At 39.2% G+C, this 26,973-nt stretch overlaps 1 long non-coding RNA gene across 2 annotated transcripts in view; it reads right to left on the reverse strand.

Moving 5' to 3' along the window:
- LOC135975350 (uncharacterized) overlaps positions 1-26,973 on the reverse strand; it is a 187,863-nt gene that overhangs the window by 39,957 nt on the left and 120,933 nt on the right. The window contains exon 2 of one of the 2 annotated variants that reach the window (XR_010592285.1): positions 13,807-13,959. The exons of the other annotated variant lie outside the window; for it this stretch is intronic. This is a non-coding gene — a long non-coding RNA (uncharacterized LOC135975350). The remainder of the gene's footprint in view (positions 1-13,806; positions 13,960-26,973) is intronic. 2 annotated transcript variants of the gene reach the window in all.

Below are 26,973 nucleotides of genomic sequence, written 5' to 3' on the forward strand. Positions count from 1 at the left end.
TAATATTTAAATACTAGGCATCAGGGACATGGCATCCTTAACAAGAAGTGAGAGTGACAACTCCCGCTTCCCCAGTCTTGGCAGGAGTTTGAGTAGCAGGTTCCAGTCTGTCCTCCTGATGGTTTTTCACACAAAGGGCTAGTTTAACTGTAAAACTTTAAAAAAATATACACTTAGTGGGTGCAAAGGGTGCAGATATGACAGTTCTGCGTATGTTCTGGAGATAGTCATTATGACTATAGGAATACATGGTGGACAGACACATCATCACCATAAAGCTTACAGCTTTGGTCTGCTATTAAAACACCCCAGATGGGGAGGACTCTCAGATACTACAGAGAATCCTTTCTCAGGTGTCTGGCTGGTGGGTCTAGCTGATCGCCATATTTGGGGTTGGGAAGGTGTTTTCCCCTGTGTCAGATTGGCAGAGACCCTGGGTTATTTTTGCCTTCCTCTGCCTTCACTTGCAGGTTTAAACTAGTAACTCAGCCAGAGGTTAGGGGTCTCTTACAGGAGTGGGTGGGTGAGGCTCTGTGGGCTCCAATGCACAGGAGGCCAGACTAGATGATCATGATGGTCCTTTCTGACCTTAAAGTTTATGAGTCTATGAGCAGCATGTCAGACAGATTTTATGCTTCCATGCACCAAATGAGTTCTGGATCCAGGCTATCAATCGTTTGAGATGAGCAGATCACTTAATAAACCATGTACCTCCTCAGGTATATGTCTTGTGCCCTTATCTTCTCTGGGATGGAATCCTATGATTCAACCACTCTCAGACTGGGGCCTAGTCTACAGCACCCCATGTAACCAACCGTGATTATGTAGCAGGCTCAGCTGAGTATGGCCAGGGGCGGCTCTATGTTTTTTGCCGCCCCAAGCACGGCAGTCAGGCGGCCTTCGGTGGCATGCCTGCAGGCGATCCGTTGGTAACGCGGATTCGACGGTGTTTCTGCGGGTGATCTGCCGGTCCTGCGCCTTCGGCGTACCCGCCGCTGAATTGCCACCGAAGCCGCAGGACCAGTGGACCTCCCGCAGGCATGCCACCGAAGGCCACCTGACTGCCGCCCTCATGGCGACCGGCACGCCGCCCCCCGCAGCCTGCCGCCCCAGGCACGCGCTTGCTGAGCTGGTGCCTGGAGCTGCCCCTGGGCACCTGCAAGTCTTCCCTTCAGGAGCGACCAGCAACCATCAGCTTTCAAAACCAAGTATTACATATTTAATCTTAACAGTAGGAACACAGAAAAGCATATGAGAAAAGGTTTTTTTAACAGGAACAATCTATATGCATACCTATCATACCTAAGGCTTACCATCCTAGTCTTAGCTTCTTCAGATCCCCAAATGACCCTCTGTCTGTCTGTCTGTTACTCTGCTCTTCCTAAACAGCTCCCTGACAACTGCTCTTCCCTACCTCTGGGGAAGGAAAGAGGTTTTAACTGTTTATGGTCCTTTTTATCTGTCAGTTCCAGCCTTGGCAAAACAGCTGTGTATTGCTGGCTGAAGCCTGGAAGTAGAATCTTCACAGCTAATAGCTCTTAACTATTTACCAGGAGGTGTTTATCTTGATCCATTGTGTTGCCCTCCTGTTTGTTTTCCAACAGCCATGCTATTAAACGACCCTCTCATATGCATATGGTAAACATTCCAGCATAGTCATACAGTAAACATTTCCCATAGCCTGGTAACATACACTATTCATAAATTAATACCAAGCAGCCCCCACATCCTTCACACTTTTATCTTTGCTTTAAGAGTCCTTCTTATAGGAATAATGAACATCAACACGCAGTTATTCTGTAAAGCCAGTTATTCAGTAAAGCACATTGGCAATTAAAATAAATTAATTAAATTAGCACAGGCAAGCAAACAAAGGCACAATTGTTCAAGTCCTTTACTTAGGATGTAGTCACAATAATAGACTGAAGAGTAACAATACAATCTATAAAGACAATGAATATTACATTCTTATTTTTAGAGAGCTTAAGCACTCAAAAATAGTAATTTTACCACAAAAGACTCCTATGTACTCTTTCCCCTTCGCTTCTAAACATGACAAATCCAGATAAAATTAGCCTTTTATATGCTTCTCATTACTTGAGTATATTCAGCACCATCTTTTATATACAACGTTAGCTCATAACCTCCTGGGAATGTCCACTGCTTTTCTTGACTGTGCTAAAACAAGGATTGGCCAGTCCAGAACAGTAAAGAATGAAGGCATTAAAGAATAGTCTTGGGTCAAGAATTATTATTGCTAGAGGCCTCCAAAATCTAGTTATGGGTTTCAGCAAACCCTGTGGGCTCTTATGATAATGCTTTTCTATAGTATTATTGTTATATGGCATTAAATCAGTCAGATTCATGAGCAACAAGAGGTCAATGTCTGATTGAAATTCATAAGGTCAAAAAGGAAACTAAAAATCAATTTATAAGATATGAAGATTTAGGCTCAAACTATATCCATAAGCAATAAAATTTCACATCCATAAATGTAAGAAATCAGTTATTAAACTTGAGGAGGGGGGGAAGAAGACTTATTAAGTTTTACACACACATAAGGCAGCTAACACATAATTTTATCAGACATTACTGAAATCCTATGTGTAATATAAGAGATGATGGGCTAAAATGCTAAATGGTTTAGCACTAAATTATTAAGTGATGTATCCCTAAGGTATTAAACAGATAAGAAATGCAGAGCAGGTGTCTCTCCCACCAACTCTTGATCACTAGTTTAAGTGCATATTGATAACAAATGCACTTTAGAGGCAAAATAGTATTAGTAATATTTTTGCTGTACGAAAGCCTCATGTCAGAATGAGTAAAAGCTTCTACCTGACAAAGAAATGTTCATTTCTTTAAAAAAGAAAATTAATCATGTTACATGTTAGCTCCCCGTGGGCCAGAAGCAAAACTCTGAGGGGATTGGAATCTCTCTCTCTCTCTCTCTCTCTCTCTCTCTCACACACACACAGAAATAAATACTGTAGGTGGAATAGCACATATATCACATTACAGAATGGAAATCATAGGCACATTTACCTGTTAATTTTATTAGCATTCAAGACTAATAGAAAATCATGTAAACTTAAAAAGAAAAAAAAGTAATACCTCAAACAAGCAACTGATACTTCAGCTACTGGGCAACTAGCCAATGTGTTGAGTATTGTGATGTAGTTTGTGTTAACTCTTTGTTCATCAACTGACATTTTGAAGCAAAGTGTAAAGAAAGCAGAATTTTGGTTCCTGTCTTATGGAATGTTAATGCCTCATTCCCTGCTAACATTACTGCGTGCATATGAGAGAGAGAGAGAGAGATGTGTGTGTGTGTGTGTAAAAGCAGGTACTGAATGAGAAGGCTGACTCTTTGATCTTTTGTCCTGGATGTCTTGCCTCAACTTGAATTCAAAAAGTCAAACACAGAACTCCTCTCTTTCCTGAACAACTTGCTTTTTTCCATTGTCAACAACTCTGCTTCCTCTCTTTCCTTCTCTTCCCCATGGCCCCCTCGCCCCCAGCCCCGACACCATCACTAAATCGTACTGGTTTTCTCTTTTCTCTCACAACTTTTCCAGAAACCATCTATTCCTTCCCATTCCCAACAACAAAGGCCCTTGTCCAGAATTTGAGCTTCTTGAGCCTTGACAGGAACATCTCTCTGGTGTTCTTGACAATCACCTCTTTTCCTCTCCAATCAATTCAAAACTCAGATGCAAAAATTATTTCCTGGCCCAAACCCTTGGCCAACTTTACCCTTCTCCAAATCCCTTCACTAGCTTCTTATTGCATCAGTCACCAAATTCATCCTCCTTGTTCTCAACTTGAATGCCCTCCCCAATTACTTAGCCCCCTTTTATCTGTCTAGTCTCGTCTCGTCTCCCTTTTCTCCCCATTCACCCAATTTGATCAGCTCTAGTCAACTGTCTGACTATGCCCCTTTGTCTTCCCTTCACATATTTTTCCTTAATGCCTAGAACTCAATATTGCTAATTCTCGTCAACACACACACTCTCTCTCTCTCATGCACGCAGTAATGTTAGCAGGGAATGAGGCATTAACATTCCATAAGACAGGAACCAAAATTCTGCTTTCTTTACACTTTGCATCATGAGTCTAGCAACATTTGATGCAGTTGTTTTGGAACTTTTGAAGACCCAGTTGTTGAAATCAGGAGATTGCCTGCAAATCTCAGCTTTCATTAAAAAACATCCCCAAATATAGTGATCAAAATGTATAAATTTTTGGTGGCTTAATCTTTATCTTTCTCAATAGAGGCTAGCTGCTTTAGTTCAGGAAGTTGCTAACAATCACCAATACAACTTTTGATTCTAAAGTAATAATAATAATTTTAAAATGGCATCTTTGTTTAAAATGATTCTTTAGTAAAATTATCTAAAGTTTATTGTCATTGTTATTATATTACCCATGCTTTCTTATATTAAAATTTAAATTATATTATGCAAAATTATAAATGGTTATGCAAAATGATATGAATATAACTAGCAGGAAACCTAAACACAACTGTAAAAGATGAAATAAAAATCTATTCATGCAATAAAACTACTTAATAAGAGTTGCTTTCGTATTCAAAAACAAAATATTAAAGCATGCTCCATATCTGAAAGTCAAAAATGAAGGAATAAATTAACTAAGGTTAAGAACCTGGTAGCAGCTGACTAACAAAGCTCTAGGGGATGATAAAATTTCATGCTCTTGTAATAAAAAGGATAAAGGATTGGCTAGAAGACCACTAAAAGTTAAAATAAATGAACATAAAGAAGATGAAAAAGCTTGACAAGACTGGGACCACAAACGTATAAAGACCAAAGACACAGTTTTAAACCATTAGAGACCTGAATTCAATGAAAAATGAATTCTACTAGTAGATTAATAGAAATTACAAAAGGTAAATGAGTTTGGTTTCATGGTTATAGAAAACTTTGTATATCTCATTATTTTTTCTTAGTACTCGAAAATGGAAAAGCATAATGAGTTAAATTCTGGCACATCCCCAAAACAGATGCAATTCCTAATATTTTTGCATACAGAAAAAACACATTTTTAAAGGCAGATAGGTGCATGATCACCCAAGCTATTTTCTCCCTAAGAAAAGGAGGGTGAGATTACCACTGAAAGGTTTGGATGTATACTTGGAGGCTTCCAAAGAACTAGATTTGTCTAGTGGATGAAAAAAATCATTCAGTGTGACTGCTTAAGCTCAGTCCGACCTCCTTTCACCTGAAGCTTTAAAGGAGATGAAAAGTAAAAGATTAACTTTTTTTCCCCCAGCCCTTCCTTCATCTAAAGCAATGCTTCTTAACCAGTGGTTCATGACCTATGGGGGCCACAAAAACAATTTGGGAATTGGGGTGGGGGGGCGCGATTGTGAGGCATTGAAAATGTTATTACAATCTTAAAAACAATGCATTTTCCAGAATAATTTTGGGGCATTCAGAGTTTGTGAGATCAAATGTAGTTGAAACATACACATACAAATAAGTTATAAAGGCTTATCATTGTTATTAATAATGTCTTACTTTTACAATAACTGTAAGGGAATCTTGAAAATTTTTGACTTTGAATAAGAAGTCGCCAACATGGAAAAACTGAGAAAAACTGGTCGAAAGGATCAATCTCTTAGTTCACCCAGGAGCCAATCCAACTCTCATTAAAATACATGGAAAAGATTTCCACTGACCTCAATGAGGGAAGGATTGGCAATTGACTTATAGTAAAGTCTCATAGATACCTGTATGGGGTGAAAGTATTCTGTTTTGCCCTTTAGATATTGATCAGGATATGCTGATAAAGAGAATTTTTTATGTTATTTGGCCTACTGATTGTGATATCCCGGTGAATATTATGAGCCTGATAAAAGGCTCCCGTTGATTTCAGTGGGTTTTGAATTAGAGGATCTACAGACTTTTAAAAAAAAAATGAATGTGACCAAGTTCTATAAATGAATTGCACCCCGTGCAGAAATTCAGCACTTAAGTCTTATTTTTTAAGGCTTAACTGGGATTTAAGTGGTGCATGGGCCTTGTGTTCCTCCTTTCCACAAGCATGAATTTTACCCTCGCTTAGTATCCTTTGGCCTCACTGGTGACACTACCTTGATTTGATTCTTCCTCACCAAGATATGCACACAACAGTCAACTTGTCACTGACTTTCTGAAAAACTATTTCAAAAAGAAGGAAGACCTTACCTTACAGTTGCAGTACCAGTCGAGTGGGTAGGAATGAGAAATGTATCTGCCTTTCAGATCTCCTTCTTGCCAACATAGATATGTGTGGCTTTTAGGGACCTCAGAAGAATGTGTCAGCCAAACAGGTTTGCACCTTTGTTTTCAGCTACTAGTTTCAAGAAACTGTCTTTTTCCTGTGGTTATTTGATGGGATTTTATTTTTGGCACTAGATGCCTTTCACAGTTCTTATCTCACACCAATAACATTTTCAATACATTGTCACTCAGGAAATTGTTATTTAACAAGTGAATAATGGGATCATAGCCCTCAAAGATACCAATAAAATAAAATAAAATCTAGTCCACACATTTACCAATGCTTACTATTCAGAATATTTTCTTGTGCTTGGCCAATTCTCAAGCAATAGAACTTCTACCACTTCACAGTTTAATAGTAAATTTAAGCAGTGTGAAAAGCCAGGTGCATTATGGACTCACATTCAGGACTCTCCTGCAAACCCCAGGTTTTTTTTTTGATACCAGTGATACCAATAACTCTTCTACAATAATGAATGTAATGCTCAAAGTCATAAGCCATAGCCCATGTCTGAGATTCATCTCATTGTCACCTTCAGTAGGTTCATGTTGGTGTTTTTCAATAACCTTTAATGAACAAAGTTGGATTTTCATAATAATAATGTTTGTCTTGCTGTAGGCACAGCGGTGATAGTAGATTAGCAGGGCAGACACCCTAGCATATTGCTCAATGTGCTGTAAATGACATGGTAACCATTATTTAATCAGTGATCTACCTATGGGGATGACAGAATGACAGTAAGACCCTCCTCAGTTTGCTTCATTGCTCTTCTGCTCATGCCTTTTTTAAGCTGTGAAATAGCTTTCTTGAATGTTTGAGAAGGCACATGGTAAGGGGAAGGACTGTTCAGCTATGTCTATGAATAGTTTGCTGGACACCACATTGAATGTTAACATAGGTGAGCTCTACAGTGTAATTATTTGAATCTTGTGCAAATATATCTTTTGAGAACTAAGACTACAAGTCAACAGAATAAACCTCTGGAGCCCCAGAATCTCAGCTTCTGTAAACAGATTTAAGTCCATTGACTTGAATGAGCAATATTAAGTCACACCATTGGAGGATCTCTGTTTATTTTGCCTTTTGGTCACTGATCACATGACTAAATTAACAACATTATAAGTTTTGGTTTGAGAAACTTGATGCCAACTTTGTACCCAGAATAGTTTAGGGGGTAAATAAAACTATCGAAAATAACCATTCACTGGAAAAAGTTGAAACTCAATAACATTGGTGATAATAGACTTCAGTACCATATTTGGGAACTTTTGTACAACAGCACCATCACTGCTCATCATTAATAAACTGTCCTCTTTCTTCTCCTTAGACTAAAGCTAACACATCAATCTGACCATTTGTAATGAGATATAGGATAATACTGCATGGACCAGACTTGCTGTCAGCCAGTGCCTGATGGGTTTAGAGTAAGAAACGATCCTTCATTAATTAACCTTCACTTTCTATGTAGATTCACTCATTGAGATGCAGGTAATTAAACCAAGGTCATTTCAAGGACTGTCAGGGAAAAAACAGCAGTGCGAAGGTGGTGTAATGGTTTTGGTAGAGGACTGTCACTACAATTTTAAAACAAATATAGGCAGCCTTTTGAAAAATTAACTCCTTTTCTAATGATGTAGGTTATCTCACAGGTCTAAAGAGGTTTTGGAGCTAACTTTACAAGTACTATATAGTTTTCAAGGTAGATTTTACAAAGAAAACATCAATAGAATAGGGGAAAACTCAATTAAAAAAAAAAGAAAGTACAGGAGTCAGAAAATTCAGGAGCGAATATACAGGGAGCATTTGATAGCAGCTGTGTGTCTGAAATTTATGGCAAAGGTGGCTGTGGTTTTCAGCAGTGATACTTACCAATGAAAGCCTGACTACATCAAGTTGAAGACTTTCTGAAAAGATATGGGTTGAATTTGTCTTAGCTTCTGTATTCATGGCCTCGATGTCCACTAACTTTTAACCCTTATGAAAGCAATGATGTAATACTGATTGAAAGCTACATACTAAAAATAACTGCTTATTCAAAGATAAAAGATTCCAGTTATGAGTTTCTGTAGCTTGGAGATATAACAGATGAATTTTTGAAATTCTTCTAAATTGGCCCTCACACCAGCCCGAGACATGAAGTACCAGTCTTTGATCGCCATTGAGAGCAACAAACATTTTGAACCTGCAAACAGCTCTTTCCAAGTGGCTCACTGATAATTTAAGCATTAGATTCAAGTTGTATGTTGTAGACTTTAATAACTATCTTCCATTTAGTTTACTGAGTGCCCCTTGCTGTGGATTATATGACTGACTCACCAGCATGCCCCATTATGAGCACTTAACCTTGAAAATTGTAAAAATGGAACATTTAATCTGTTTAAGTAAGAGTCAGAAGGTTATATAATTACAGGTAATTTGGTTTAGCACTTTTCCTAATATTTTCCAATTAATGAAAGAAATTTTATTAGTTTAAAAACATGGTGCTTTTTATTAAAAAATGAAAACAGTAGAGATGGGCAAACCATGCAAACAAAAATATTTGTTCAAATGTAAATATACATTTGCTCTGGCCATGTTTGTGGCCTCTTTGTGTTCATCTCCTGCAATCATTGGTGCAGTCAGTTTTTACAAGCATGAATACTCACCGAACACAGTGAGTATTAAGCTGTTATGCATGAATACTCACAGAATAGAAAGCACATTTGAAATTCTTTTTCCATAAGCATTCATGCTAGAAATTGATTACAAGAGATATGCTCACCCAATCAGTGAGCAAAACTGATACAATGTGACTTATGTGACCAATTACAAGTAAGCAACTCAGCTTGGATTTTAGAGTCTGACTATTCAAATACAAAGCTGTAGATTAAATGAAAGTCAGAGACACACACAGACACACACGCACATACAAGAATTAACTTTAGAAAATCACTATCTGCTCGCAGACATTCTATAGGCAGAGAAAGAATCACAATTGGTTGACGCATGTATTTGCCATAAATGAATTAATTAAAAATCAACCAAAACAAAACCCTACCAAAACAAAACACCATACTCCTCCCCCTACCCCTGGAGAGAGGATCAGAGAAAGATCAAACCTCACAAGACAGATGATAGTTATAATAATATATGGAGATATACCTATCTCATAGAACTGGAAGGGACCCTGAAAGGTCATTGAGTAGAGTCCCCTGCCTTCACTAGCAGGACCAATTACTGATTTTGCCCCAGAACCCTAAGTGGCCCCCTCAAGGATTGAACTCACAACCCTGGGTTTAGGAGGCCAATGCTCAAGCCACTGAGCTATCCCTCCCCCAAATACAAGAACCTGAATAGAATAGAATTACCGACTGAGTTCTAAAGATAAGTTAACTCTTCAACAGAGAAATAATTTTCTTTCATGGGGCACTGATCCCGCACTATTAAAGTCACTGGAGGCTTTGCCATTGACTTCAATGAGAGAAGGTCAAGTTCTGCTGTATACTGTTGTAAACTTGCTTAGGGTTGGACTCAGGAAGAAGAAACAAACAGACTTCGTTGATGAGCTCTTCTAAAAGTGAAATGCCTTCTCACTGCTTATAGTTCTTTGTTCCAGGCCAATATTTTTTATCTATTGATCAGCATTGTTTTTTAAGCAGGAGTTTTTGTAACCAGGTATTCGGAAATCTGCTGTGGTCTTATGAGTCCTTCATTGGAAAAAAATATTTACGCACTATGGCCACCCAGGATTTAATATTTTTTCTTTTGGAGACAGAACTTCAGGGTGGGATTTTCAAAGAGCCGAAGGGAGTTACTTGCCTAAATCTCATTAAAACTGATCTCCTAAATTGCTTATGTTTCTTTGAAAATCCCTTCCTAAGTCTCCATGTTGCAAAAACATAGTCCACCACCACTCAAACTAATGTGAATCTCCTTTCACAGAAGCAGTTGTGACACACACTTGAACAGCTCTGATATTCCGTCCAGTACCAGGCAATGGCACAGAGACGATGCATAACTCTTGATGGTGGGGGGCACAATTTAAATGTTCGGGGGGGGGGCATGGGACTGCTCCATGGCATTGCCTCTGGGCTGAGGAGCAGTAGCAAAGCCAGGAGCACCAGGGCAGCAGTTAGTGAGCACCTCGGGGAGCATCTCATGGCAGCCAGGCTCCGCAGGCAGGGGCTGACTCCAGAGGGCATCAGTGGTCAGCACTGGACTCCTTCGGGGGAGAAGCAAGAGCATGTCAGGGGCGCAGTTTGGAGCTGTGTTGCCTGCCCTGCCTGGAGAGTGACTGGCCGTGCAGTGGCAGCCTGGCTTGGGGAGCCAGGCAGGAACGGTTGCCGGGCAGCCAGCCAGTGTGCCTTTTCCCACAGCGCGGAGAGCCAGAGGCCTGAGTTGGCCAGGCAGCTCCCACCAGCTTCTGATCTGCTGGCTCCTGCTGGAGGAGATGGTTTTCAAACTGTTTCAAGAGTTTGAAAATCTCGGTGCTAAATGGAAGGCAGAAATCTGGGGTGGCACGTGATCCCCGCAGACCTCCTCCATGCATCTCCTCTGCAGTGGCTTGATGTATTACAGTATAACACCCTTCAGCATTCACTAAAAATGTGATTCTACCCGTGACTTTTAATGGCAATGATAGTCTGTGCAGTTAGAAAGTGCATTTTATTTACTAGAATAAAAAGACTTGATTTGTAAAGAAGCTTGGTGTGAAGAATGAGTGCATTTATATGTCAAATATGCATATACATTTATCATCATTCCATTAACATGTTGGGTAATCAAATGCACAAATTCCTTATTATGGTTATTTGTCTGCACAATTACCGGATGTTTGAATATGATCATGATTTTAGCACATGCAAAGTAGGTGTGCAGTTTGTGTTTTGTACGTGCAGCTGTGCACCAAAGTGATTAAAAATCAAGCCCACTTATAAGCAGTTTGAATTAAATGTAATTTGGAAAAGTTGCCAGAGTTTTCAGTATCAACAATATTTTTTTCTCCTAAGAAGGCAACACTGTCAAAATAGTTTGTCTAAAAGAAATAAGAAAAACAAAACAACCCCCAAAATATAACTAAAATACACTAAGTCAGGAACTTGAATGGAGCTCCAATTACTCCTAATTTTTTTAAGCTTTTGCCAAAAGTGTTCGAGCGTAATTAGGTTAAGCTATTTAAAAGCATGCCCAGTTGCTGTAATTTGTTTGTGATACAGAGCTGCTCTTTGATCATGAATGCTCATTTTTATAGAAACCCTGTTATCATTCTTGGGATAAGAAATAAAGTGAATTAAGTCTGTGGTAGGAAAATACAGGAAATTAAAGAAACAGTGAAACAAAGTGCCTGATTAATAAAAGAAAGATGTGACTTCATTTAACTAGCCGGGGGCAAAGGGGGCAGCATGAGATAAGCAAACTGGATGGGGGAAATTATGAAGTGCTCACACATCTTGGATTTAATTCATAAAAAGCATGGAACTATGGTAGTCATTGAAAATATGCTTAAAATCTCTTCATCTGGGCTCAGCGCAAACTCTTCCAGTTCTTGGGAAATGCACATACGATATTCAGTCACATTTTCTATCCTTAGACTGCATGCTATTAATTCTGCTAGATGTAAAACAGCTCTCCCATTGTGATATTTTTGCAATGCGTGAAAGGCTGCAGACATACAAGTGAAGCATAAGTAACCATAAGCAAGTGCTCTAGCTCTTCGTTATAAAGAAAGACTAACTGTTGGTAGAACTGGGTAATAAGAACACACTCAGTCCATCTTTATTTAGAAGTATAAATTTAGCTTACAGGCTTGAGTCTGACTTTTTTTGGCTTATCTCCCGTTTATTTCCCCCCATCCCTCCCAAAAATCTTTTACATGGTAGGGTGGGTGCATAAATGGGACAGAGATCTAGCTGAAGATCATCCAAAATACATGACTGCATTCTGGCTTCTGGAAAGGGTTGTGTTCACAGAGCAGTTAAAAGAAGTTTTGCAAAGATGCCATGAGGATACTTTTGAGCTTAAAAGGAACAATACAATTCTTCCTGTGGTATACTGGAACTGCCTAGGGACTTGAACAAGAACTTCAATAGCAAATATTTAAATCTACATTTTAAAAATTGTGTTCATTAGTGTAATTGAATACCTAATTTGTGCATGCACTTTTCATCTTTAAGCAGTCACACTGGGTAACTGCAGATGGAAATGACCACTGCTAGTTGTGTGCATTCTTCCCTGATTTATGCATGCAGCGGCAGTAATTGCACATGCAAATCAGGCACACAGTGTGTGTGCGTTTTTGAAACATTAGGCCTTAACAGCTCATCATCCAAAATAAAATGAACATTGAAGAGTAAGTCTTGAAGAGGAAGGCCTCGAAAAAGCGGAGGAAGTATGTGCTGCATTTACTACTAAGCTTTAGTGAATAATTTATAGCAAACAATTTAGTCAATGAGATAGCTTCTTTTTTTCTTCACAAAGTGGCTGTGCGTTGCTTATCATTTTCTCAAATTTATTCAGTATTTGACATTTTCAGAGTATTTTCTTTGATAAGGGCCAGATTGACAAAGGTATTTAGGCACCTACAGATGCAGATAGACACCTAGTGGGATTTACAAAAGTGCCTAAGCAGGTTTGGTTCCTAACTTTGATTTCATAACTCCCTTGAAGTCAATAGGAGTCACTTGCACTTATCTGCGTCTTTAGGTGCCTAATTGCCTTTGTAAATCTGACCCAAATTTTTGGTCTTTATATTGTTCAGAAGCAGAGCTTTTTTGGGACTATTGAGTATTGAATATCAAGGTGAGTTGATTAGCTCCAAGTGAACTCATATGGTAATATTTCTGTTCCCTAACTGGATGGTGTCTGGCAAAGAGACCCATATTATTGAGTTCAAAATTCACTTTCTACAAACACTATATAATATTTTCTTAAAATTTGCTGTTTCAGGGAATATTCCTGCCCATAAATCACTCACTCGAATATTCACAGAAAGCAAATACTAAAAGGGTGTGAACACAGCTGAAGGGAATTCAATGTTTTATTCAAGGGAGTATTCGTGGAAATATTTTGAGTTATTTGCCTAGCTTTAATCGTTACCATGGAATATGTTAGAAATCTGATAGTAACAGAAGTGCCAAAATTTGAAAGCAATTAAGGATGTCTGAATAAAAAAAATCTTCACTTTATATTCGTGTTGGAATTTTGGTACAGGAAGGGAGCAGGCTAGTATTTCCACTGAACAGACCAGTCTTCTGTCAAGCCAAGCGCCATAACCCTAAGTGTCTTCACTGACCTGGAAAACTGCAGCTCTAACCACTTAATTACAGGACTTTTTATGATTTTTGCTAGAAATTCATATACTTTACAACATATAGCTAAATGTAGACTACTCACATCACTTGGAAATGATGCAGGTAACAAAGCCAACCTGTGATAGTTTCAGAAGTCCAACTGAAACAAGCATCACATTTAGATTCCTATACCCACCTCGTCTAGCTTATGAGAAACTATTTGGTCTGAAGAAATAGGATGAAAATCACTTACTTTCCTTATGCTTATGATATGTCTTGTTAGTAGGCCTGACCTTGTGAGGTGCCAGTGATCTGCAAGGCCATCTCAGACTCAGACTCCATATTAATGGGAGCTGAAGAAACTCAGAGGCTCACAGGAAGCTCTCAACAACCTATAGAATGGGTCCTGCAGTTGAGGAGAAAACAAGGAACTTTTAGTACTTCTGGTATATTTGAAGCAGGAAGTGCAGCAGGGCATGAAAATGAGAAAAATAATAAACATTTAATTAAAAATATATGATATGATTATTTTAATAATTAGTAGTAGTAGTAATAATAATAATAATACTATAACAGAACCTTATTTGCCCAGAAAAAGTTCAATCAAATCTTTCAAGATTAGTTACAAAGGGATCTCAAAAAGTAGGATGGATAGATGCAGAATAAAAGGGTAGCTGAGAAGTGTATCCTTTTTTCTGCAGCATTCAGTGCTTAGCAGCTGTTCAGTCACTGGCAAAAGATAAAGTACTAATGAAATAGCTACTTAAACTACTTCATATTTAACTTTCTCATCAATATATAATTTTATTGCTGATCACACAAGCATCACACCTCTATGTCCTACTATTCACAGCTTCAAAACTGATGCCACCAAAAATATTTTCTTTATTGCATTTCAAATTGTATGAATACTCACAGACTTGTAGAAGCTCCCTGCTGCTACCGGCTTTCATTTAAGAAAAGCAGGAGGCAATTATATTCCATACAATTTGGAAACTCATTTATGCGGCCGAGGGGGGAACCATGGCAGATTTTGTTAAACATGATCAGCAAAAGCTTTCAGTCCTAACTCAAGACTGTCGGTCCATGTATCCTTAGTGCAAATCAGCATAGTTTCTAGATGCCAGGCAACATATATTTACTTCTTTGACATCTCTCATTGGCTTCAATAGCAGTCTTGCATAAGTAAGTCTTGAATTACAACTGCTCCTGTTGTATTCACAGTACATTTACAAATCTGAACTGCTTTTTTGGGGTCTTTTTTGAAAACATGCTGATTGTGACGTGAGTTGTTGGCTTAAGTCCATTTTTCAGTAGACAGATATCTGTCCTCCAAAAACAGCACACTCACAACTGGCACCCTTGCTGGCAAAGAGGCTAAGGTTTCAAAGGCGTCCAGTGATGGAAATACCCTTTCATTTTTAAGTTTGATCACTCCATCAAACAGTTGGGGGGAGACTCATGAAGTGGAATAGGGTAGTGTGGACGAGTTTGCACTATCACTGCACATACTCCATCTGTCTTGTGAATAAACAGAAGTGGGCGTGCATTTGCCTGAACAATTTCCCAATTTGTGTGTGCAGTAGCAGTAATTGGGTACTAACATATTTTGAACATCTGGAGGTAGCATGGAGCCTTCCTCCCTCTCCTCGCCCCGCAGTTCCTTCTTGCAGTGCCACGGACAAAGAAGGAAACAGATCTTTAGGAATTAGTAAAATATTATAGTGCTGGTGTTTGTGAGAATGTGCCCTCCAGGCTCCAGCTCTGCTATTGTTTCAAGTGGAATTACAATTGTCTTGAATAAATAACAGTCAGCAGCACAGAACATGATCTTACACCCTGTACAGCTTAAGTATGAAATTTGCTATCAACCTAAAAGCTGTTATATGTTCTTTAGTATAGACTGATTGGGCCCAATTCTGCCATATGCTGTAGGGTGCAGCTCTGAGTGACTTGCACTTTGTAATTGACGGCATACATGAGCCAATTTTCCTCTAATCTACTGTCCATTCCAAAACAAATTCTAAGGAGCTCCAAAGGGGCTTTCAGATAAAATGTCTCTATGCTTTGCCTTCATCACAGACCTTTTCATTCTGTTAAGTTTACCATGGTGCCATTAGAAAGTTTGTAACATTAATGACCCATCTTAAAAATGTTTTCATTGTAATGTAATTGGATTTATCCAATGTCTGATTTTTTTTTACAGTATCAACTCTATTGAAATTATCAATTTTAAAAACATTTTTAACAGATTTGCTAACAGCAAAATCAAATGCCAGATGTTCAAAAGAAAATCAGCGTGGTGGTTGCTGAGCTTTTTTGAAAGTCTGCCACTGAGCTAGGTGCCTAACCGGGAGCTGAGCTCTTGAAAATCTGGCCTATGAGAGAAGGGTAAAAAAAAATCTTGCCAATTTCATTTCTCACTCTGGATATTCATATTATTTGTTTATATTTTTCATTCAATGGGACTACTCAAATGCTTAAACTAGGCACATACTTAAATACCCCCACTGAATCACTTGTTCTGTGACATTAGATCATGTTTGATAATTTTGTACAGCGTTTGAAAGATGGTGATTTCTCATCCATAAATCCAATGAACTTTTAACATATCCTAATGGCTGGGTGAGATAAGATATCCATTTAGTTACTAATGGGAAAATGTTGTTGTATAGCATGATTTGTTTTACTGATGTAAATGCTGCACAGAGCTATATCTTGTGCTTGGCTAATAGATCTAATACCAGTGTTATTCCTTAGGCACAATACTGAAGTATTATTTTTGGGCCAAATCTTCTGGGGTCAGGCTTTTAAAGGTATTTAGGTACCTAGAGATGCAGGCAGTACATTTTTAACAGTGAGAGTAATTGTTCTTCAAGTATATAGTCAAATATAGTAAAAATCTTAAATGAATCAAAATGTACTCACCTTGAATAATAGGATGTAGTAGAGGGAATATACTACTGACCACCTGACCATGACGGTGACGGTGAAAAACTCAGGGAGATTAGAGAGACTACAAAAACAGAAAACCCAGTAATAATGGGGGATTTCAACTATCCCCGTATTGACTGGGTACATGACACCTCAGAACAAGATTCAGAGAAAAAATTTCTAGACACCATTAATGACTGCTTCTTGGACCAACTAGTCCTAGAACCCACAAGGGGAAAGGCAATTCTTGATTTAGTCATAAGTGGAACATAGGATCTGGTCCAAGAGGAGAATATACCAGACTGCTCAGAAATAGACTCCATAGTGTAATTAAATGTAACATCCTTGTAGGGGGAAAAACACCAAAGAAACCCACCACAGTAGCTTTTAACTTCAAAAAGGAGAACTACACAAAAATGAGGAAGCCAATTAAATGGAAATTAAAAGGAAAGGTCACAAGAATAAAATGTCTGCAAGCTGCATGGAAACTATTTAAAAACGCCATTATAGAGGTTCAAATTAAATATATACCCCAAATCAAAACAACAACAAAAAACAGTAAGAGGATCAAAAAACTGCCACCATGGCTAAACAGCAGAATAAAAGAGTCAGTTAGAGGTAAAAAGGCATCTTTTACAAATTGGAAGTCAAATCCTGCTGAGGAAAACAGAAAGGAGCATAAACTCTGACAAAGCCAAGTGTAAAAGTATAATTAGGCAGGCCAAAAAAGAATTTGAAGACCAACTAGTAAAAGACACAAAAACTAACATCAATTTTTTTAAGAGTACCTCAGAAGTAGGAAGCCTGTCAGCCAAACAGGGGGCCACTGGATGACCAACGTGCTAATGGAGCACTCAAGGAAGACAAGGCCATTGAGGAGAAGCTACGTGAATTCTTTGCATCAGTGTTCACTGCAGAAAATATGAGGGAGATTCCCACACCTGAGCCATTCTTTTGACAAATCTGAGGAACTGGCCCAGATTGAGGTGTCAGTAGAGGAGGTTTTAAAACAAACTGATAAACAGTAATAGGTCACCAGCAACAGATGGTAGTCATTTAAGAGTTCTGAAGGAACTCAAATATGAAATTTCAGAGCTACTAACTATGGTATGTTACCTGTTGCGTAAATCAGCCTCCGTATCAGATAACTGGAAGACAGCTAATGTAATTCCAATTTTTAAAAAAGACTTCAGAGGTAATCCTAGCAATTACAGACCAGTAAGTCTAACTTCAGTACCAGGCAAATTGATTGAAACTGCGGTAAAGAATAGAATTGTCAGATACATTTGGGACAAGTTAACACAGCTTTTGTAAAAGGAAATCATGTCTCACCAATCTACTAGAATTCTTTGAGGATGTGAACAAGCATGTGGGCAAGGGTGATCCAGTTGATATAGTGTACTTGGACTTCCAGAAAAGCTTTAGACAAGGTCCCACACCAAAGGCTCTTAAGCAAAATAAGCAGTCATGGAACAAGAGGTAAGGTCCTCTCATGGATCATTAACTGGTAAAAAGATAGGAATCAAAGGGTAGGAATAAATGGTCAGTTTTCACAATGGAGAGAGGTCAACAGCAGAGTTCCCCCAAGGTTCTGTAGCGGGACCTGTGCTGTTCAACATATTCATAAATGATCTGGAAATGGGGGTGAACAGTGCGATAGCAAAGTATGCAGCTGATACAAAATTACTCAAGTTGGTGAAGTCCAGAGCTGACTGTGAAGAGTTACAAAGGGACTTCACAAAACTGGGTGACTGGATAATACAATGGCAGATGAAATTTAAATGTTAATAAGTGCAAAGTAATACACATTGGAAAACATAATCCCAACTATACATATAAAATGATGGGATCTAAATTAGCTGTTGCCACTCAAGAAAGATCTTGGAGTCATCATGGATAGTTCTCTGAAAACAACTGCTCAATGTGCAGTGGCAGTCAAAAAAGCTCACAGAATGTTAGAAACCATTAGGAAAGAGATAGCTAGTAAGACCAAAAATATCATAATGCCACTATATAAATCCATGGTACTCCCACACCTTGAATACTGAGTGCAGTTCTGATTACCCCATCTCAAAAAAGATATTTGAATTGGAAAAAGGTACAGAGAAAGGCAACAAAAATTATTAGGGTTATAGAACAGCTTCCATATGGGGAGACATTAAAAAGACTGGGACTGCTTGTCTTAGAAAAGAGAGGGGATATGCTAGAGGTCTATAAAATCATGAATGGTATGGAGAAAGTGAATAGGGAAGTGTTCTTCATCCCTTCATGTAACACAAGAACCAGGTGTGACCCAGTGAAATTAATAGGCAGCAAGTTTAAAATAACTTCTTCACAGAATGCACAACCTCTGGAACTCATTGCCAGGGGATGTTGTGAAGGCCAAAAGTATAACTGGGTTCAAAAAAGAATTAGATAACTTCAAGGAAGATAGGTCCATCAATGGTTATTAGCCAAAATCATCAGGGATGCAATCCTATGCTCTGGGTGTCCCTAAATTTCTGACAACTGGAAGCTAGACTGGACTATAGGAAATGGACCACAAGATAATTTCGCTGTTCTGTTCATTCCATCTGGCACTGGCCTCTGACAAAAGACAGGGTACTGGGCTAGACAGACCATTTGTTTGACGCAGTACGTCTGTTCTTATGTTCTTAATTTACCAACAGTCATAGTGGATTCTCAATCACTGACAGTTTTTCAACCAAGATTGGATATTTTTCTAAAAATATGCTTTAGGAATTATTCTGGAGAAGTTCTATGGCCCGTGTTATACAGCAGGTCAGACTAGATGATAACAAATTATCCCTTTTGGCCTTGGAAGCTATGAATCTATGAAAAACCTTTAAAATCTGACCTGTAGCCCGTAACTCTCTTTGAAAACTGCAGGATTTGGTCCTTTGTTTGCATCAATACTTATTGAAAAGTGGCATATTTTGAGTATGCCGATTTATACAAGATTTATAGAGCACAGAACTTGAGTACACTGAAAGCAGAGATAGACTTGAGCCTATTCCTTGTCTCTGTCAACTGCCAGACTTTACTGTGTTTGGAAATTTTGGGACTTGAGCCCATCACCAGCAAAAAAGAAGCCACTTTTCCACATGAAAAACCTCAGTGTTTGTCTCTGTGTAGGTTTTGTTTCTCCGTCTTTTTTCCCAAGTTTATCATAATGATCACTTTAAAAAGATGTTAAGAAATGCAAGATTTTCTAGAGGCATTTCACTGCTAGATTACTGGAGTTGTCTGGCTGCTTTTCTCTCTGGTCACCACCCTTCCACGTAAGGTAATTTCCAAAGTACCAGATGCCGTACAGTGAAGCATATCCATGGTGAAAGCCCCAATTCTGCCCAACACTTAAACCCATACTTAGTTTAAAACAAGTACTTAAGTCTCACTGACTTCAGTGTTTTGCTGCTTCAATAACCATTGACTACCTACGTACTGTACTAGGGGGTAGCCGTGTTAGTCTGTATCTACAAAAACAACAAGGAGTCTGGTGGCACCTTAAAGACTAACAGATTTATTTGGGCATAAGCTTTCGTGAGTTAAAACCTCACTTCTTCGGATGCAGACTCCTTGTTGTTTTTGTACGTACTGTACTGAGTCAGGGTGATTTTAAGCCTGAGCTTAAGTACCCTGCTGAATTGGGGCCTAATAACTTGGTAGTGTTTTCCCAGAAAAGTAAAGGGCACAAGAGAGTCCAGATTTTCTAGCATTAGCTTTATAGTTTATGGAAGGAGTCCAGTGACTCAGTCTACCCAAACGGGGGCTGTATGGACCCCTGCATACCCACTCACTCTGAAGGACACAGGTATTTTCCACTGAAATCAATGGGAGTCACTTATGTCCTGCAAAGGAGGGCCCCTTGATGTGAAAAGAGCATACACAGTCTGATCTGCCTATCTTCCTTAATCAAAGCTGACACAGCTTAACTAGGGCTGATTTCTGTGGTGTTCCCTCAATGCCTAAGGTTCTAGCAAGACATCTGCTTCATTTGGTGCTGGGTTCCAACTAGCTGTGCATAACAAGAAGACATTCACAGTGCCCTGCCAAGTCTGTCTTTCTGGAACACTCAGACCTTAAAGCGACGGTCTCCAATACCCCAGTTTCCACTTTCGGGTACAAGTACAAATAAAACAATATTTACTATTTAAAATTACACTTTTGCCACCTGGTGGCTGAACTTTGTGATTTTGTCCTCACCCACAACTATTTCACATTTGGGGACAATATATACCTTCAAGTCAGCGGCACTGCTATGGGTACCCGCATGGCCCCACAATATGCCAACATTTTTATGGCTGACTTAGAACAACGCTTCCTTAGCTCTCGTCCCCTAACGCCCCTACTCTACTTGCGCTACATTGATGACATCTTCATCTGGACCCATGGAAAAGAAGCCCTTGAGGAATTTCACCATGATTTCAATAATTTCCATCCCACCATCAACCTCAGCCTAGATCAATCCACACAAGCGGTCCATTTCCTGGACACTACTGTGCTAATAAGCGATGGTCACATAAATACCACCCTATACCAGAAACCTACTGACCGCTACACTTACCTACATGCCTCCAGCTTCCATCCAGGACACACCACACGATCCATTGTCTACAGCCAAGCTCTAAGATATAACCGCATTTGCTCCAATCCCTCGGATAGAGACAAGCACCTACAAGATCTCTATCAAGCATTCTTAAAACTACAATACCCACCTGCTGAAGTGAAAAAACAGATTGACAGAGCCAGACGAGTACCCAGAAGTCACCTCCTACAAGACAGGCCCAACAAAGAAAATAACAGAACACCACTAGCTGTCACCTTCAGCCCCCAACTAAAACCTCTCCAGCGCATCATCAGAGATCTACAACCTATCCTGAAAGATTATCCTTTACTCTCACAGATCTTGGGAGACAGACCTGTCCTCGCTTACAGACAACCCCCCAACCTAAAGCAAATACTCACCAGCAACCACACATCACTGAACAAAACCACTAACCCAGGAACCTATCCTTGTAACAAACCCCGGTGCCAACTCTGTCCACATATCTATTCAAGTGACATCATCATAGGACCTAATCACATCAGCCATACCATCAGGGGCTCGTTCACCTGCACATCTACCAATGTGATATATGCCATCATGTGCCAGCAATGCCCCTCTGCCATGTACATTGGCCAAACCGGACAGTCTCTACGCAAAAGAATTAATGGACACAAATCTGACATCAGGAATCAAAATACTCAAAAACCAGTGGGAGAACACTTTAACCTGTCTGGTCATTCAGTGACAGACCTGCGGGTGGCTATATTACAACAGAAAAACTTCAAAAACAGACTCCAACGAGAGACTGCTGAGCTAGAATTGATATGCAAACTAGACACAATCAACTCCGGTTTGAATAAGGACTGGGAATGGCTGAGCCATTACAAACATTGAATCTATCTCCCCTTGTAAGTATTCTCACACTTCTTAACTGTCTGTACTGGGCTAGCTTGATTATCACTTCAAAAGTTTTTTTCTCTTAATTAATTGGCCTCTCAGAGTTGGTAAGACAACTCCCACCTGTTTATGCTCTCTGTATGTGTGTATATATATCTCCTCAATATATGTTCCATTCTATATGCATCCGAAGAAGTGGGCTGTAGTCCACAAAAGCTTATGCTCTAATAAATTTGTTAGTCTCTAAAGTGCCACAAGTACTTCTGTTCTTCTTTTTAAAATTACTTTGTTTTTCTGGCTCCTCAGCTGGTTAAGGAGAAAGAAAAAGAAGGAAGAGAAAATGAATGAGACAGAGAATGAAGAGGCAGAAGAAACAGCAGATTGTGGGTAAATCCCTCTTTTTCTCTAATAACATACATTATCAGCCTAACCTCAATTTGGCAACTCTTTTCCCCAGAACAGGCTACAACTGACAAGAAACATTGTAATCACAAATTCTGGAGGTGTCTGTAGCCCTAGAAATATTGAGTGATGAGGTATTTTGTCATACAGCCACACCAGAACTAGTTGAAGGGGCTGAAGACACTTGGGGGCACATGTGTTATATAGCATTATTCAGAGACTAACCAAGGGCTCAAATGGGACAGGTCCATAAAATGGCTGCTGGGAACTGGCTTACCTAGGCACTTCAGGCTATTAGACAATCCGGATCTCCTCCTTACTCACTGACTGCCTGTAAAAATAGCACAGGGACAACAGCCCAGCCTAGACTTAAATGCTCCTTTCATCACTGACGCAGTGCAAAACCAAACTACATGGAACATAGAATATGTATATCTGGAAACAGCACCAGTATCTAGCAAAAGGCCACTAATGCGGCCTAACGTTGTGACCGAGTAGAGGAAATACACTCTAAATCATCTGGAATAAGAACATTGTCTAATGGAGTGCTGGAATCATTTCTATTTGATGTGGTTTCTAGCCATCCTTCCAATAAATATAAAGGCTGGCTTTGCCCTGCAATTATCCATCTCAAGACATTATTCTCCATAGAAATCTGTTTCATACTTTTACGAAGTTGTGTTTGCAAGATGTGTGAGAAGAAGGGCATCGTGTTCATATGCTACAGTATGGGGTCTCAGAGTGAGTGGCATCCATCAGCATGTTGGGCCTCATTCTCCGCATACTTACACCGAGTCGGTTGAGTTACAATGGTGTACACAAGAGGAGAATCAGGAGAGGAGGCACAATCAGTCTAAACTATGGTTCTGGCCCTGATTACAAAACTGATGCTGTTGAGATCATTCTTGATAGGATTTGTAAAGTGCTTTAAGATTCTTCTGAGATGAAAGGTACTATAGAAGTGTAGGATGCTATTACTACAATTGGACAAGCTCCCCATTTCCCTAGCAATAATGCAGTTCATTGGTAGGGATAAACTATGGAGCCAAAGCAAACCAGATTATTGCCTCATAAAATGGGACATCTGCCCTATTATCTCTTAAATAATAAGTACATAAAACAAATTTGACTGTAATAATAAAATATAATGGTGAAATATTTATGGGTAATTTTTCAATGTAGCAAGGATTAAGCCACTTACAGGAGTCACACAGCTAAATCCTCCCCATGGAGTCCACTGAAAACTGATCTAGAGTGTATGTGTATATTTGTGTGTGTGTGTAGGATTAGGTTAAACATGATATTGATATTTTAAAATATGACTAGCAACCACAGAACCCCTTCTCTCATATCCCAATGCAGAGAACCAAAGTAGAGAGGAACGCAAATGATCCAGAGAGAACTGTGATATTAATCATAAAGAAAACACTCTAGTTAGGCCCACATATTTAAAATTGCACATGCAGTTATTGCAGTTGTGCACACAAAGCAGCCACCAGCATGTGTAAATGGTTAATTATGCAGACTTGTGAGTCCTCTTGCTAGGACTGCACTCAATCCCAGCAACAGTTGTATAGGTACAAATTAGATGTGCAAATGCAGTTCTTGAAATTGTTCTTGAAAACAGCAGGGCCCAGAATACTAGATCCTGGCAAACAGAACTCTGACTAATGCCAATGGGAGTTCTGTCTGTATAAGGAGAACTGGAATAAGTTAATAGTACAAAGCAAGGAATTATTAAAGGAACACTGTCAGCTCAAAAAATGATAGTTGTGTTTCAAAATTTCTCACCTACTATTTTCCCAAGTAACATCTATTACTTCTATAACTGGAGGAGTTCAGAGAGAGAAAAAATGCCCTGTTTTAAGTTTGTTCACTAGGCAACATATTGTGTACAAACAGTATCATTGTTTCCTTTATATACTTATTTTCCGACTCTTCTGTCTGTGTGGATATTACATACAGCAACAGTGATCAGAAAAAACTATTCTTAAAAAAAAACTATATAAAGATATATATTAAAACAACAAAAATGGGCAAGGAGATTTTGAGTCAGGATAGGACTTGAAACTACTTTTAACTCAGTGTTTGAAAATGTCTAGATTTTAAGTTGAGAATCTTTGAATCTTCGAAAAGGTTGAGCTCCTGAGTCAGTGTTTAATTTACCCCTTTTAGGGCATAAATTTCAACACTTACTGCTCTAATAACCAATAACACTATTAACCCAGTTTAATTTTAGAGCGAGATCCAATTGACTAAATCTACAATGTAATAATATAAAATAATATGCTTTAGAATTAACAACATAAGATATTAGATAAAAGGAAAATAGTATCTATGCCTTTGAATGATTTGAACTATATTTTTGTTTAATGTTGTCTTCCAGATCATTGTTTTTAAAAGCACAGTGAGGCTGCTACATCCAGCAAGATCATTTGCTTATCTCCATATCACTGCTATCTTCTCCAGTCAGCAGCACAAAATTAATTGAACTGCTTGTTTTTTCTGCGTGTTTGTGCATATTTGTGAAGTTGAAAGAGGAGTGAAGGTAAAGGTACAGCTCTAAAAATTACTGTGTGTGAGACATAAACAGACTCAAAAACTCAGACAATGGCCCTGAAGTCTGAAACGGTGTGCCATAATTTGTATGCATATACCACTGCATGATTACCACGAATGGGCACGCTGTTGCAGTATTTGCATACCCAAATTATGCAGGATTATTTTGCATATGTATTTCCAAGTTTGCAATTCTAAAAATTTGCCTGTTATTTACACCCCCCTCTATGTAGATTCATAAAATATGTTTGCATGCGTGTGTGATTCCATTAAACCATTTCTCTCTTAGTGCACTACCTTCCTGCTTGAAGAGTTCCTATGTTTCTCTTTGTATCACTTTGGCTTCTAGTACTAAAAGCCACATCCTGTTATGTTTGGTTGCTAGGTGGAGAAATGTTATCATGGGCTTCAGCAATAATTTATCCATAGAGCTAGAGGAGCTGTCATGTACTTCTGACAGTGAGCTGCAGCACTTTATCAGCTTGCCTGTAAATCAACCGTGTGTGGGTGAAGATGCCAACAATGTTTGATCTCTCTCAGACACTCTAATAATCTGCTTTTGTCTGATTGATTCCTTCACATCACCAAGCACATTGCAACCGAGAGTGGAGTGCCCTCTGTTTATCTCCATTGGTCATCTGCTTGAGGGCAACAGGGCAGAAAATGCTGTTCTCACCAAGATGTAAGAGTTTTTTTTGGAATTAGGGGCTTTACATCATATCCTGGAGCAGGTTTAGTCCAGTAAATCAATGATAGCAGAATTGAATGCACCATAAATACCTCAAACCATATCTCGTACAAGAATGTAAGAGTAATTCATAGAAACAGGAAAGGTAACTTTGCTGGAAAGAATTATGACCCCTACAAGCTCAAGACATGCAGGTCTTTTATGGCCCATGTTTGCATCTACCCTCTTGAACTTTGGAAAGACATGCACTGCTCACTGGCATTTGGTTCTAGGCAGTTCAGAAATAATATCTAGTTGAGCAAGATGCTGTCAGAATTGATCACTGCCTCTCAATCTAAAGCCAACTTTTTCTAAATTTCTGTCAACTTCCATTACACATGGCAGAAGCCTATGCGCCATGCCAAGCGCAATGTAAAAATGAGGTGCAATGCACTGTGTTGTTTGATGCACTGCTTTCAAAGGAAAATATCAAAGGGTGCAGCCTAATTAATAGTATAAATTCCTCCAGAGTGGGCATGCGTCTCTCCCTTGCATTAGAGTGCAAACAGAGATCTGGGTTGTTTTGGGGTATTTTTTTTTTTTTACATCGCTCTATCCCCCAGCTGAAAATCAAGAGCTTATTATCGCTCAGAGCATGGCAGCAGCTCATTGTGCAGTGACCTGGGATCAGAAGCGGACTTGGGTTCTTGACCTATATGAAAGCTGAGGTCAGGAGATATTGTAGATGTGATTGACTAAATCTCATCAGGGGATGCATTCGGCTATAGCATTCCCTTTCTGGCTCACAAGGGGATGGTATTGGCTGCAGCATCTTTGGCGAAAGCAGTCATTTCAGCCCAGCACTCTGCAAAAATACTGCACAGAAAAAGCACTGCTAATAAAGGGTGAAATTCACACCACCTGCATAAGGCATTTGTATTCGTACTCAATGTGAACAGAGCATGGGGAAGAAAATTGACTGCTCTAACCCAGGGTAAGGAGGCAGAACTTTCTATATGCCAGAACAATGGCTGCAGCCCCTCCACATTTATTGCATGGGATTCTAGGGCCCTGCATCTGTGCGCATGTGGATCCATAGTCTCTTTCTTGGCCCGTCCCCATGTTGCCCCCATACATAGATGATACATGGAGACTAGTTCCAGAGTACAAAGGAGGGGGAGACGACAGCCCTCCACAGATCGTTAGCTTGCTGACCTCATGCACAGACACAATGGGGGCTTAATTGGTACAGAGGGACTTGTAATAGCCTTCCATACTGAATTTCCGTCTCAGTGAAATCTGGGGTTCCTTGGCTGGGCTTTCAACATGATCATCCTTTCTATGGGAATAAGTATAATAGTCACACGTTGCTGCACACCACATATAACATTCCTGACTCAAAGCCAAAGAGC

Source organism: Chrysemys picta, chromosome 13 (assembly GCF_011386835.1).
Source record: "Chrysemys picta bellii isolate R12L10 chromosome 13, ASM1138683v2, whole genome shotgun sequence".
Classification (NCBI taxonomy): Eukaryota; Metazoa; Chordata; order Testudines; family Emydidae; genus Chrysemys; species Chrysemys picta.